Below are 10809 nucleotides of genomic sequence, written 5' to 3'. Positions count from 1 at the left end.
TGGCGTTAAGCTCAATGAACCGGCTTTTGTCTCCGGTCATATGTCTTGAGCATCCACTATCAAGGTACCATGAATTTGAATTTGTTTCCCGTGCCTTGTAGCAATGCTCCTTTCCCTACAAACATAGATTAATTTTTGATTTTTGGTACCCAAATTCTTTTGGGTCCATATTCATTAGTTTCCAAAATCCTAGTTCCCTTAGGTATCCATTTTGTAGGATATCTTTATCTTTAGTAGTAATGAGTCCTTTAGGACCCATACTTCTAAATATTTACCATTTAAGGTTCGTTGAGGATTTCTATGATTGTAGTTTCTAAAATCTTTTCTAACAAAGTGGATTTGAATTTTCTCCTTTTTCAAAACGTTTTGTTCCAACTTTATCAAAAGAGATTTTAAGATCATCAATTTTCTTTTGATGATCATCATTGACCTTTGAAAGTAAATTTTGCAAATCTAAATTTTTCTTTTCAAACTCTTCTAGTTTGATTTGCAAATCTTTAATTTTACTTTCAAGATCATTGTTGGTTTTGGATATGAGTTTATTTTCATTTTTCAACTTTGAAACATCATTTTTATATTTTAAAATAATTTCTCATAATCCGAAGCCAACCCATTATATTCCTCTAATAGCTCATCATAAGATAAATCATCAAAATCAGATGAGTTAGAGGTTACCTTAGAATCTTCCCCGAATGCCATCAAGCACAAGTTTGCTACTTCTTGTTCTTTCTTCATCGGAACCTTCTTCATCGCTCCATGTAGCCACATGAGCCTTGTGCTTATTCTTTGATTGACCCTTTTTCTTCAATTGTGGGCAATCATTTTGACATGCCCCGGCTTTTTGCTTCATAGCAATGATTGGGTCCTTCTCTTTTGGTTCATTTTTGAGGCCTTCGTTTCGTTTGAATTTTCTTCCTTGGTAAGGTCTCATCATTTTTCTGAACCGTTTGGCAAACAATGCCATTTCCTCGTCATCATCATCATTAGAAATCACTCTCATCTTTTGTGGATTTGAGAGCAACTCCAATGTTTTTCTTCTTCTCCTTTGGTGTCTCTTCAACTTATCAAGGTTCACCTCATCTTCAAGCATCATCTCATGAGTGAGGAGTGAACCGATAAGTTCTTCAAGAGTTAAGGACGATAGGTCCTTAGACTCGATGATTGTCGTCTTCTTTGATTGCCATGATTTTGGGAGGGAGTAGACTAACTCCTCACAAGCTTTTCATTTGAGATGATCTCTCCATATGATTTGAGACCATTGACAATCGTTGAAAATCTATCCGTCATAGCTTTGATGTCTTCATTTGGTTTCATCCTGAAATTTCATAGCTATGCGTTAGAATACTAATTTTTGATTTCTTTACCTCATCGGTACCTTCATGTGTGACTTGAAGCTTGTCCCATATTTCTTTGGCGGTTGTACACGATGAAACTCTTCCGTATTCATCTGGTCCAAGAGCACAAAAGATAATATGGATGGCTTTGGAGTTGAGCTGGAACATTTTTGTATCTCCTTCACTCCACAACCTTGGATGAGTGATAGGCTTAATGTATCCTTCTTCTACGGCATTCCATGCTCCCATGTCACTTGCTTGAATGAAGTACATCATTCTATCTTCCAATAGGCGTAGTTAGCTCCATTGAAGAAAGGAGGCTTGTTGACGGGCATAGAATCGAGACCGGAGTCGAAGTTTGAAGCGGAGGCCATTGATGACTTTAACAATCGATATAACTCTTCCCGAATCGACTCAAGAGGCGATAAAACCTTCAAATGAGTTAGGCTCTGATGCCAATTGTTGAGTTAATCGAATGACAAAATTGGCCAAGAGGGGGGTGAATTGGCAATAAAATTTGTGGAAGCTTTTGCAGAAAATTGAAAGTAATTGCACAGCGATTTACAGTGGTTCGACTTTCTCAAACAAAGTCTACATCCACTACCTTAGCTATCCACACTAAGGATTTTCCAACAATTCACTAATTTGTTCTTTCTTTGAGGCCAAAGAGATAACCTTACAATTCCCTCAAGAGTATACCCCAACTCTTGAGAACACTCTTTTCTCAAAGAGAAGATTACAAATTTGCAAACTTACAAGAAAACCTCACAAGGTAAGATGTTTGCACAATTCTAGAACAAAGAAAAGAACACTCAAAGATGAATACAATTGAGCACAAAAAGTGTTCTTGAAAGCAAAATGAATATTGAATGAAAATGGGCTTGAAATGCTCAAACTTGAGGTTTGATGCTTTCTCTTTGATTCTCTCTTGATTCTAGTTGCTTGATGTTTCTTATTTTTGATCAATGGCTTCTAAGCTTGCTTAAATACACCTTGGATCACTTCTGAACGTTAGGGATAATTAGAGAAGATATTATAGCCGTTTTAGTGTGAAAACATTTAATAAAACAGCTTAGAGCGTGGGGGGAATCGGTTCCCTCTCATAGGGAATCGGTTCCCTAAGTGTAAAATTCAAATATTTCGACCGTTGAACAGGGGGGAATCGGTACCCCCTTGGGGGGAATCGGTTCCCTCTGAGCATTCTGGAAATCTCGGAGCCAAACCATTCAGGGGGGAATCGGTTCCTCCTATGGGGGGAATCGGTTCCCTCTGAGCAATCTGGAATTTTGGCTTTGAATTGGTTCGAAATACTTTGTAAAATTATTTTGAAATTGTTTTATGATTAAAACTTAATTTTACACTTAAGTAAGGATCAAAAATGATTTTTGAAATATTTGGAGTAATGTTTTGATATTCGAATAGTTATATCGAATATACTTAGAAAATCATTTGGAAAATCTTAAAATCCATTTAACTTAATTTGTTATATCGAAATATTAAAATGTTTCAACATAATGGCTTAACAGTAAATTTAGGCCCAGATTGTTTCTGAAACAAATGCCACAAACTAGAATAACCTAACTCTTCCACAATATCATACATTTCAAGCATTGACATACTGTCTACATGGCACATATCAATAAAACTTACATCCTTTCCAGTGTATTTAAAACCAGATGAATTTACCATAAAGCCACCATGGTGAATAACAATTGTGAAATATTCAGATTCTCTACCTGTCAAAACTCATTAAAAAATATGTCAACATTAAAAATTTACTTTACAATACTTGTGGTCCCCTTACACTACTTTTAGAACACTGATAGCAAATATGTAAAACTAGTGTATGGGCCATCATTAACTTGTAAAAAAAATAAAATTTAGGACCACCATTGATGACAACTTTAGAACAATTAATCATACAAGCAGCAAATTTGATGCAACAACCACCGACCATAAAAAGTTTAAAAATAGTCAACATCCAACAATATACATTTATATGGATAAATTATTCATTCAATACAGTCATACGCACCGACATAAAAATTATGTGGGAAAGCAACAACAATCATATTTTATTGCTGGTATAAAACGCTAAAAAACCCAATAAAAAAACCCGAAATACCAAAAAGCATCCCAACAAAAAAACAAAATCCATAATTATCATATTTTATCACAAACCTATAAAAAACCTAAGAAATAAAACCCTATTTAAGTTACATAATTAACGAAGAAAACAACAAATAGTTAGAAATAGAGTGTTTTCATCAAAAAAACCTAAAAGTATTTCAAAAAATCCCTAAAAGTATTTCGAAAAAAATCTTAAAAAGCATTTGCTTTTCAAACGCCATTACCATATTTCATGCTCGTCATTCCTTTGGATCGTAAAAATTGTTTCTCCATTTTGCTTTTGCAGTGACAGATGAAATGAAGGAAATCTTTTTCAGTGATAGAGAATTTTTAGACTCTTTTAGAATACAAATGAACGAAATGAATGAAAACTTCTGGTTTATTCATCTGATGGGTTGTATTTGGGAAACTAACACAAAGGTTTAATTTTGTTTTGGAATACTAATGAATTGTTTAATGGGTTTTGGGAATAATAAAACACAAAACTATAAAACTACACCGTTTTAGGAATACAAATAGTCATTTACAAAACTCCGTCGTTTTAATAAACCGTCCATGTCATCGCCGTCACGGCATTTGAACGCCATGTCATCGTGCCGTTAACGGATTAACGACGGAGTGGCAAAATTGCAGTGAAAATAAACGTTCGTGATAAAATTGGCAAAATTGAAACATCAGTGGCATTTTCAATCCGAGCATAAAGATGAGTGGTATTTGACATAGTTTACCCAAAAGAATATTGATCTCCTTTAAGGTCTTGAGTTCGAGCGGTTGTAATATAAGGTGTGTGTACAATATCAATGACTAAAAAAATTATGAATAAATACTATCTTATAATTACTCCATGCTATTAAATAAAAATAAATGTACACGCTACTCATTTTGTTTGCGAGTGATGTGTTAAATCTAAACTTTCATATTTCGTTGAATCATCATTCGAATTGTATTCACTATGACATAGTCACATAATGTATTTGAGTTCCCACGAGCCACCCCAATTGCTTTAATATTGTGTTCTTGTCCCGTGATATTATGTTATTTTGGTTTATGTTAAGATGCATTTTAATTATTAATTAATTTATTATAAATTATATTGATTGATTTCAATTATAGTATGTTAATTATACTTTTATCTGTGCATTGTAGTGATTAATGTCGATTGTAGCTATATAAATATATATTGTTTGTAATTAAAATTGTGACTTGAAATAAAATGCGGCAAGGTTTTAAATTTTGGTTGTAATGTAAGTTCAATTTCTCTTTTGTCATTGTAAATTGTTGAAGCAATTTCATTCATTTTTAAGTAAAATTGAATTTAAAATTCAATGTCAATTAAAATTAAAACAATATATTTTACTAATAATATAATATAATAATGGTTTTGTTTTTATCCTATATAATTGGTTTGTTATAGTTTTTATTGTATTCTCCAACATTATTAAGGTATAATAAAAATCAACTAATATTTTACTTTCCAAGTAGGAGGATAACTTAAATTATTATTTTATAAAAGTTAATACTATTATGCATTTGTCATTTGGCCCAATAATTAATGAAAGCTTTCTTTTTTATAATTAAATTGTTTGATAGATGTTGATTTCCAAATAAATTTAGTAAAATTGGGTCTATTATTTGATTAGAGTAGGGTTGTGATTGTCTCTTAACTTTTTTCTATGAAATAGTATAGATTAATTATAAAGTATTATAATGTTTAAATTTTTCTTAACCAATAACAACATACACATGCTCTACAGATATAGTTATTGGGGTTTAGAGTTTAGGTTGTCATGACTTCAAAATAAAATAATACTTCATTTAACTACTAAGATTGTTCAATGGGTTCAACTTGTTTCTAGTTAGATGTATTTGTTTTTTAATATTATCATCTTTCACGTTATCATGGCAAGGGGATCACAAGGTAATTTACTTTCCGTATTGATTTAATAGAAGCTTTGTTTTTTAGAAATGTATTTAACAATGCTTTTAATGATTGACTATACACAACCGTTGGGGGTTCATCATTAGTTTAATTTTATAAATCAATACATTCGGGTCAGATTGGATCAGAAGTTTTTAACTCTCTACCTAAACTTGATCTGATCCGATCTATTTCTATATAGAATCTAATTTGAATTTAATTATTTTTTTTTAAAAAAAATAACCTATCTGATTAAATTGAAATCCATCAATTTCATGTTAAATTGTCTTTCTTGCTGCCAATAACTTTCTACCCAAGCCAAAAGTGACGAACCACAAATCATCCATTTAATCACGTCTTTTCTCATTGTCCAAACCACCGTAAAACATCACATCACGCATTATACATATTACCACATAGACAAATGATCCTCGACATCTTTGGGAGAAATATTGCCGATGAAATCCTCAAGAGATAGTAAGTTGTTATATTCTAGTAATACATTATAGTCTTCTGACTTCTCTCCAAGTGCAAGAGGCTCAAAGAGAATAATACATCAAGCGTCTATGCATGTGTTCCCTTACATGCAACAAATGAATGTCAAATTTATAAGTGGCCTCAGTTACACCTTTTTGGAGAAGTCTCATGTAACATTTGACACTTAACTTTGACATTATCGTAATATTTTCTCAAAGACAATTTTTTCCATGTGTTGCATGTGAGTTCTCGACTTGCAAAACCTTTTGTCAAAACAAGTGCTCCAAGCAATCCAAAGCATCAACATATTTATGAAATTAAACGTTCATGAAAATGAATTTACTTCTCGTGGATTCATAAAAGGATCTGCATGTCAGATTAAAATTTTGAAAATTCATTAAACAGTTCGCGATGACTTGTGTAAATTTTTTTTATAGCAAATTATAGTATAAATGTCTTTAAAGATCTTTGTTGAGCCATTAGGGATGAAAAGAAATTAACAATAATAAAATTATGATAGAAAGAAAAGTATTCATATACAAAATAAAATTGAACAATCTCTCTCTCGACCTCCATAGAATAGCTCGGAGATAACTAATAAAGTATGAAAGTTCAAGGGGAAAAAAGTTTGTTCATTTCTTCAAGAAAAAAAGTGTAATTTCATAAATAAAATTTTAAGATGAATCACACTACACTGAAAATCACGTCATGATGTAACACTTACTTGATTAGAAGAAAGACATAGTGTATACCCTCTATCACACTGTCACTCCCGATAAGTTCCATCTCAAAGTCATCTATAAAGCTCAATACCAAGTAACTCATATGACACAATGGATCTACATCTGAGGGTATGTAGTAAATATATTAGGTGTGTAATGATTTAAGTTCATCCTTTATAATTTTATATCCGACCACAGATCATAAACTGAATCGTCTCATTTTCTGTTATTTAAACCAACTTAAATCACCCCCTTACTAATATACATCAAGAATGTTATCTATTTTTAATCATTCATTTTTTATAAATATTTTTTAAACTCATGCAATTCTAATAGTCTAAATCTTTATAAAATAATTATTAGTCTAAATAGAATAATCATAAACACTAACATTTTAAATGACCATAAACTGTAATTTCTACATTTAGGTTAAAAAAATAATTTTCAAATACACTTTCTTTCTTTAAAAATTTACATGTTCAGCATTACTTATGGTTTTACATGTGTAACGAAACTTAGATATTTATAACTGAAAAAGACATCACTTTAATCTTTATTGATTAGTTTGAGATTTGATTTCGGAAAATCCTTCTCATTTATCTTCCAATCATATAATGAGTAACTGAGTTCTTACGAATTTCCAATTACACTCTTCATCCTTTTTAACATATTCATGTCATTTTTATTTTATTTTTTAAATCCATATAAATTTATTTATTTTAATAAATTTAATTTAGTTTGAATAACTAGATTGCAGGAAGGCAGTTTTATTTGGAAATATTTAAAAAAACACTTAATTTTTTAAAAAGTTGTCACAAGCAAAACCTTGCATTTATTTATCAGAGTTGAGTTTCTGTTGAAGTCAAACATGGAGATTTGTCTGATCAAGCCAACAACTTTTCCAGTAAGTTTCCAAAGAAGAAACTTTCTTTGGACCATCCGCTACTAGCCTCGGCCTCGGCTGCTTTTCCACTGCCCGGATCCTTCTTCACGTTAAGCATCCTTGACTTCCCGATTTCTCGGCGGAGTGCTTCGATCGTCTTTGCGTCTACTGGATTCCCGTAAGCATCTCTTACGTAGAAAACATTCACTGATTGCTCCCCAACTGTTGAGATCCCTGCTCTTCTTACTGTTAATCCGTTTTCTCGAAGAATCCTCGTTACTTCAGACAACAAACCAACTCTATCCTTTGCACAAAGCTCCAGGCTTAAACCCTGCATTTGTTCAACTCCAATCTTAAATGGAAACGAAGTAGATGCCTCTTAGTAGGAAGAGAACATATTTAAGACTGCGTTTCGATTCGAAATTCGGAGAATATCGTGCAGCAGAACCATTTAGAAACAAAACAATGGCCCAACATGAGCAGAGAATTTTCAACTAGACATACTCCTCGGTACTCACCTCGCTCAATCTTCTATGAATTGCAGCTTCTAGACATTTAACGACTCTTTCTTTCTCTCCTTCTGCATCGAGCGTGCACCCGTCGATGTGGCGAATAAATATTCCTGCATGAAAGCCATTAAGATAATTTATGCATAGTTGCATACCTTTGTAGCCAGTAGGTAATTTGGTTTCCATGAATACCTGTGAAGCATAGGGACCACTGGACCAGATATTGGCATGGAAAACTGCATATTGCATGTCTGTGAGCGTGAAGACAATGTCAAACATGAGCTTAGCTCGATCTTTGCACCGGACACTGACAACTGAATACCCCTTCTCCTCGATACGGTCTACCGTGATCTTTGGTTTGAAGGATGAGGCATAGTCGACTTCACTTGTCACTCCACCACCTTTCATAATCCCTTTCAGCAAACAGCATCTGATGAAGCCTCCGATCTATGTGTGTGAATCCCATGGAGAATCTGGCACGAGCCACTTTGTCGTCGTCCTCACAGCCACGTAGGATGTGCTTAATAGACAGTCTGTTCATATCATTCACTGCATGATCTGTGGAAGAGTCGTTGACATAGAGCACGCAAGCTATTCGTCTATTATGTGTCCATACTTCAGCTGCAGCAACATTGAATTGAAGCTCGGCAAGGACAGCAGAGATCTCTGATAAGAGACCAGGTCTGTCCCTTCCAACAAGTTCAATTGCGGTGTGATTACCAACAGAGTGCACCCCTGTCCGTTTACCAGGGCAGTTCTTCATCCATTCAGCCGTGTGGCCCTTGGGTCCTAGAGCCTAATGAAAATTCAAACACCACTAATGCTAGTCGAGCATTTCTTTGGAGCAATAATGGCAGATCGAGGAAGATAAAAAGTTCCAGAGGAAAAGATAGGCCGTACCTTCTCAATGTAATCAATTGTTCTTCCATCAGTAATCTTTTTTCCTTGTTGATCAGAGACGTGAAACACTGTTTGAAAGGAATCAAAAGATTCTCAAATACTACAACAAGGCTCTAGGCCTAAAATAAACAAACTTGATAAATATCAGAATATGGATACCATCCATGAACCATCCACCATCAGAGGAGATGTAAGCTTTACTAATAGTGAGATCGATGTCTGATAGTATTTGCACAACTTCCAGCAAGATTCCAGGTTTATTCACGCTGTCAACCTATACGCAATTGATAAACAGTAGTTTATAATTATAGAAAGTGAGAACTGCTAAAATGCATGCAAGTGATCTTGAGAAAAGTAAATAGAGAAAGAAACAGAACCTTGGAGGATTAATTTTGACACTTAGGTTCTCAAACACGGGATCGAAGTATGGCCAACAAGTTTCAGCCATTTAAACTACAGCTTCACAGCACTCTGGATGTTTTTTCCGTTCTGTGTCTCGGCAGACAGTAGCTCACCTTTCCTACGGAACTGATCTCGACTTAAATATGTAGACAAGATAATATGAATTCCCTAGCAGCTAGAAACCTGTGAAAAAAATAACAACAGCCCTAATTAACCCCATAAACTAAACGTATTCTATTTGCAGATTATGTTGTAAATGTTGAAATCAAAAGATCAAGGAGAATTCTACCATTGCAAGCCATCTAACAATTGTGGAGCAGAACATCATGCATTCACAAGATGCTTTTGGCAAGAAGCATATTAACCTGATGTCTAAACAAAGTTAAAAGAGAAATTTCACTCACAGTAAAACTTTGGAGCAATGAAGTGTTTCCAAACTTTTTATTACTATGAACAAATAAATAGAGAAAGCTTATCAAAGGGAGCTCCTAATTACAGTGATAGACAATATAGTTAATTTTTCTAAGAGAGTAATAGAGCTGCATCTTTCCATGGTTAACCTCAATTCTATTGCACATGTCATAACTTCATAGAGCAAATAATATAAGGAACTTAATCCAAACTATGGAACAAAGTAGTTAATAAAGAAGAAAAGCAACTATGTTCAACTGTAACACCGCACCTACTAGTTACTATTTCTCAAGATCTTGCTGAGTAACTTGAACGATCATGGAGTAGTAGTAAAAGAAGCCCAGAAATCATTCCTTGAGAGCCCCAGTTTGGGAAAATAGATACATATGGAGTTTGAGTGGACAAGTAAATCATATATTAACCCAGAAAAGAAAAAATCAATCGAAGGTTAGAAAGCTGAGACGGCTGCAAAGACTCATACCACAACATACCAAAGAGAATTCTGTATAGGAGGAGATGAGAAAAGAGATAGCCACTGATCTTGAGGGAAACCTGCAAACTCTTGAAACAATGAATGGGGAGAGAGAAGAAGAAAAAACAAATCTTAATGAATGGGGAGAGAAGAAGAAATGTATTTGTAGGTGTTCATATATGGTAATGCAAACAAGAACTCCATGCAGAAAAAACCAGAAAAAATACTACAGGTTACACGTGCCAGGAGAGACGTTAGAAGCTAATATTTGTGTGTGAATTTTTACCTTTGGGAAAAAGAACTTGTACACCTTTGCTTCTTCTTCTTCTTTCTTTTGTAAGAAACAGAAGCAAAAGAGAAAGCTTTATTGTTTATGGTGAATGAAGCAGAAGTTTCACGAAAACATGGTTTGGTTAACAAAAAGAAATGGACGAAATTTTTGTGTTTGGTTGTGGTCTGGGGGGAAGTGAAGCTTCTTGTCTTGAATGAAAGCAAAAGTGACTGACAGAGATGTGAAGTGAGCGTGGTGTTGCGTTGGGATTGGATTGGATTGGATTTAAATATCCATTATCAATAATCATACTAATAATTGATTTAATTATTATAAACTTCCTTAATTACTCAGAAATGACGCGGTGATTCGATCTCTTA

The 10809-nt window shown here is 33.8% G+C and overlaps 1 pseudogene; it reads right to left on the bottom strand.

Annotated features, from left to right (window-relative positions):
* Window positions 1-7397: 7397 nt before the first annotated feature.
* On the bottom strand, window positions 7398-9459 carry LOC120129883 (annotated as a pseudogene).
* Between the last annotated feature and the right edge of the window lie 1350 nt (window positions 9460-10809).

Source organism: Hibiscus syriacus, unplaced genomic scaffold, assembly GCF_006381635.1.
Source record: "Hibiscus syriacus cultivar Baekdansim isolate YM2019G1 unplaced genomic scaffold, ASM638163v2 tig00110505_pilon, whole genome shotgun sequence".
NCBI lineage: Eukaryota > Viridiplantae > Streptophyta > Magnoliopsida > Malvales > Malvaceae > Hibiscus > Hibiscus syriacus.
Note: the sequence above shows the minus strand (reverse complement) of the source record. Positions and strands in the feature narration are given on the sequence as shown.